The sequence below is a fragment of the Rhipicephalus sanguineus genome, chromosome 3, assembly GCF_013339695.2.
Source record: "Rhipicephalus sanguineus isolate Rsan-2018 chromosome 3, BIME_Rsan_1.4, whole genome shotgun sequence".
In the NCBI taxonomy this organism is placed as follows: Eukaryota; Metazoa; Arthropoda; class Arachnida; order Ixodida; family Ixodidae; genus Rhipicephalus; species Rhipicephalus sanguineus.
In genome coordinates this window covers 1,773,714-1,778,576 of record NC_051178.1, presented here as the reverse complement: position 1 = coordinate 1,778,576, position 4,863 = coordinate 1,773,714, and the positions used below count along the sequence as shown (strand labels likewise).

Sequence of the window (4,863 nt, the reverse complement as noted above, 5' to 3'; positions counted from 1 at the left end):
GCGCGCGTGCGGCGCACAACCGGTGTGACTTGGAAGTGACGGAACACGTTCGTAAATCCATCGCGAACCGAGTACGACGCCCTACCAAGTCCGCCCGCAACCCTGTACAGGGCCGCATCTTGACAAGGCTGGCAAGCGGTATCCCGCTGCACGCGTGCGTCGTCCGAGCAGTTGCGTGATAAACGACCGTGTTCGAAAGCCCAAACACCGCCGAGGCCGGTCGCCGCAAGGGTGACTCGCAGCCTGGCGAGAGGCATCGTCTCGTGTAGCGTCGCCCCCGCCCCAACTGGAGTGGCCCAGTTTTGCACGGGACGGGAACTGCGAAGCACTTGGACCGACGGCGGACTACGACGGAACGCTTCAGGCTTCGCAACGTGGCGCACTCGAGCGGGAGACATTTTTCCGCTTCGCGACGAGTCGCCGCACCTTCTGCCCGCAGGCCACGTACGCACCGAACCGCTCGCGGGCGCACCCCTCACCTCCGCGCACGAACGTTCCCTGTTCGCGCGGCAGAGCCCGGAGGGGCGCCGTCACCGTCTCGCGTGTTCGAGCGCCCGGTCTGCGGGCGACCCGGCTTACTCCGAAGGCAACAAGCGCAAAAATGCGATCTCGCGCACTTTCGCACACCGGCTGGGGGAGCTCGCTGGCCGGCTTTCGCTCCCCGTATGCACCGTGCGTTCCAGTTGCGCGTCCGAGTCTCTCGCAGATTTGCGCCCTCGGTCGCAGAGAGGAGTACGCTACCTCGCCGCGCTTTCCCTGCAGGCTCATTCCGATTCGAGTCCTGCGGCGGTCTTTGTTGGTGCCATCACCTCGGTGCAGTCGGTTGCCCCGTTTCGGTCGGGCCTCCGGCACGACGTTCGCCACCGTCTCTCGCCTTTCGAGCGGCCGTTGTCGCTTTGCCGTAGCGTTCAACGTGCTGTCCGTGATGCCGACACGGTCAAAACGAGTCGACGGCTCACGTTCCCTTGTGCGCCGAAGTCTCTCTTGATATGTGATCCGACCCTCAGACAGACGAAGCCAAGGGAAGACCCAAGGCCGCAATGTGCGTTCAAAGAATCAGTGCTCAGTGTGTCCTGCAATTCACACCAAGTCTCGCAGCTGGCTGCGTTCTTCATCGACCCGAGAACCGAGTGATCCACCGCTTAGAGTCGTGAAAAAATGATTGTTCAATTCCGTACAGTTACAACCAGTGGTTTTAGGCACTTGACCCAACGGTGGCTTCGGAGGGCGCTTTCCAGCGCGCTCTCCCCCAACTCCGCCGCGCCTGTTCGGCGGCCGCGAATCGAACAACGGTGGTTCTCGTGGGCGCGTCGCTTCCGCTACTCGCGCGTGCTTTTCATCTCGTTTTCAGGGTTTCGTCGAAGCCGGTTTCCCAGGCCGGACCCGTAGGTTTCTTTGTGTGCTCGCACTCATCGACCCACCTAACATTTGAAAATCGCACACCGACCAACAGATAAGAGCCGGCATGCGTTGCGGGTCTCGGCGGCTACACTGCCTCGGGTGGGCCGCCTCCGTCTTGCTCCCTGGAGGAGCGGAGTGTTCGGCCCCATCGACACGAGTCTGCTGTCTCGTTTCGCGACTTTTTTGCCCTTCGGGCGGGTCCCTTTCCACCCACCGCTTCCCGGGACCCAGTCGCGTGCCACCCATATTTCGAGATGGTGTTTCTCGCACGCACTTTCGCTTCCACAGTTTGCTCAACTCACACCAAATGCCGATCCGGCTGCCTACTTCAGCCAACGGGTGGAGCCCGGCGCGCCGTACTCGCGCGGCACTCCAAAATCCACCAGGCCAGTGCCAAGGACCACTTTCGGCGCCGGAGCCGCGACCAAGTCTACTCGAGGCGGAAGTAAGGGACGTCCAAGTCCCTCGTCCGTCCTCTTTCGACCAGTGGCGCGGCACCTTCCCAAAGCGCGCTGACCCGCTAATCGCGGCGAGCGCGACGTGGCAAAGCCGCGGTTCCCTTCTCGGTACTGCGCAGCAAGCGCCGCCTTTCCCTCGGCGGCGGGCGAAAAGCCTGCCAACGTCGGCGCCCCTATCCGCGATCTCGCACCGAGTCGAGGTGGCGAGGTCGAGACCCGGCCGGCGCTGCTACATCCTATCGGTTGCACACAACACGCCGCGGAGGGCGGGACGGCGGAGCGTACGATTCCCCTTCAGAGTACTACGCAGCCGCACCGTCACATCGCCGTGCCTTGACCGGCCGCGCATTACCGCGAACCGGCGCCGTATACCTCGCCTCGCCTGCAAGAACCGGCCGGCAGCCTCCGGCTCTCCCAAGAGCGCGGTGGCATTTGCCGCGGAGGGCGGGATTTCTGGGCCGCTGTGCGGCCGAGCCATCGCATCGCCAAGTTCCATGACCGACCGCCGACGCGTTCGCCGTTCCTCTCGTACTTGGCGGCGTCGCGCAATTGTCGGGCCTCGTTCTTGCGCGCTCGAACGGACGGGAGGGCACTCGGCCGCGGTTCCCTTTCGGCAACGCGCGGCTTCGCCTTCGACCGACGTGACCGACCGTTCGCGCTCCGCCTTTCCTCCCGTACTTGGCGGTCCCGCAACGGCCGGACAGGGACGTCCGAGCGCTTCGAGCCACGGTGCAGTGGCGGGTCGAAAGCCGACCCAGATGTGCGTTACGCCGTTTATACCCGCTTTCGCCACCTGGCCGACCGTCCAAGGTCGCGGTGTTGGCGTCCGCTGGGCGCAACAATTTGTCACGGGGTGCCGCTCCACATTCAGGCAGCCCCGTGGGGAAAAGCCACCCCCGCGTACAAACGGGGGCGGCGGCAGAAAGTGTCGGGCGCAGACGCAACTGCGGCGCTCACCCTTCACGATCCGGTAATGATCCTTCCGCAGGTTCACCTACGGAAACCTTGTTACGACTTTTACTTCCTCTAAATGATCAAGTTTGGTCATCTTTCCAACAGACCGGCGCAACCGAAAGGCCGCGCCGGACATCGGTCCGAAGACCTCACTAAATCATTCAATCGGTAGTAGCGACGGGCGGTGTGTACAAAGGGCAGGGACGTAATCAACGCGAGCTTATGACTCGCGCTTACTGGGAATTCCTCGTTCAAGGGGAACAATTGCAAGCCCCTATCCCAATCACGAAAGAAGTTCCACGGGTTACCCAGTCTTTTCAGACAGGGATAAAGACACGCTGCTTCCTTCAGTGTAGCGCGCGTGCGGCCCCGGACATCTAAGGGCATCACAGACCTGTTATTGCTCTGTTTCGTGCGGCTAGGAGCCGCTTGTCCCTCTAAGAAGGTTGTAAGGTGCTGGGAACCCCGCACCTATTTAATAGGCTAGAGTCTCGTTCGTTATCGGAATTAACCAGACAAATCGCTCCACCAACTAAGAACGGCCATGCACCACCATCCACCGAATCAAGAAAGAGCTCTCAATCTGTCAATCCTCCCAGTGTCCGGGCCGGGTAAGTTTTCCCGTGTTGAGTCAAATTAAGCCGCAGGCTCCACTCCTGGTGGTGCCCTTCCGTCAATTCCTTTAAGTTTCAGCTTTGCAACCATACTTCCCCCGGAACCCAAATACTTTGGTTTCCCGGAAGCTGCCCGCCGAGTCATTTGAGTAACTCAGGCGGATCGCTGGTTGGCATCGTTTATGGTCAGAACTAGGGCGGTATCTGATCGCCTTCGAACCTCTGACTTTCGTTCTTGATCAAAGAAAACATTCTTGGCAAATGCTTTCGCAGTAGTTCGTCTTGCGACGGTCCAAGAATTTCACCTCTAGCGCCGCAATACGAATGCCCCCGTCCGTCCCTCTTAATCATTACCTCGTATTCCAAAAACCAACAGAACAGAAACGAGGTCTTGTTCTATTATTCCATGCAAGTTTATTCAGGCGACTCGCCTGCGTTGAGCACTCTAATTTTTTCAAAGTAAAAGCACCGGCCATCTCGAGGCACACAATGAAGTGCACCAAGAAAGAACCGGCATGATGTTCAGTCCGAGCCGTCGCATCGGGTAGATGCACTACTCGTCTGGAACTGAGATCCAACTACGAGCTTTTTAACCGCAGCAGCTTTAGTATACGCTATTGGAGCTGGAATTACCGCGGCTGCTGGCACCAGACTTGCCCTCCAATTGATCCTCGTTAAAGGATTTAGAGTGTACTCATTTCAATTACGGGGCCTCAAAAGAGTCCCGTATTGTTATTTTTCGTCACTACCTCCCCGTGCCGGGAGTGGGTAATTTGCGCGCCTGCTGCCTTCCTTGGATGTGGTAGCCGTTTCTCAGGCTCCCTCTCCGGAATCGAACCCTGATTCTCCGTTACCCGTAACAACCATGGTAAGCAAGTAACCTACCATCGAAAGTTGATAAGGCAGACACTTGAAAGAAACGTCGCCGGCTCGTGGCCATGCGATCAGCACAAAGTTATCCAGAGTCACCACACAATACGGGCCGAAACCCGATCGATCTTGGTCTAATAAAAGCACCCGTTACCCAAAGGGCTCCAGGCTCACTGCATGTATTAGCTCTAGAATTGCCACAGTTATCCAAGTAGGAAGAAACGATCTAAGGAACCATAACTGATTTAATGAGCCATTCGCGGTTTCGCCTTATTTCGGCATGTACTTAGACATGCATGGCTTAATCTTTGAGACAAGCATATGATTACTGGCAGGATCAACCAGGTAATCGTTCGACTGCGCGTCCGTCCTCGCCGGTGGCTGGCCGGACGCAGCCTTTGCGTTGCGGAGGCCACCTTCAGGCGCCCCAACACGCTCGTTTTCGCAAAGGGTAGCACTTTGCACTCCGAGATGACGGCGTTCGAGCTCGCAGCAGCCTCCTCCCCGCAGGGTAGAATGTGGCCGCGCGGCAAGAAGCGCGTTCATGCTCGCGTATTCGTTGCATC

General features: G+C 58.8%; 2 non-coding genes across 2 annotated transcripts; both read right to left on the bottom strand.

The window, feature by feature from the left end:
* Window positions 1–997: 997 nt before the first annotated feature.
* Window positions 998–1,150, bottom strand: LOC119388477 (5.8S ribosomal RNA). Its single transcript, XR_005182758.1, has one exon. It is a non-coding gene; the product is annotated as a 5.8S ribosomal RNA (ribosomal RNA).
* Window positions 1,151–2,830: 1,680 nt separating this feature from the next.
* LOC119388471 (small subunit ribosomal RNA) lies at window positions 2,831–4,645 on the bottom strand. The gene has a single exon (XR_005182751.1). It is a non-coding gene; the product is annotated as a small subunit ribosomal RNA (ribosomal RNA).
* Window positions 4,646–4,863: the final 218 nt, after the last annotated feature.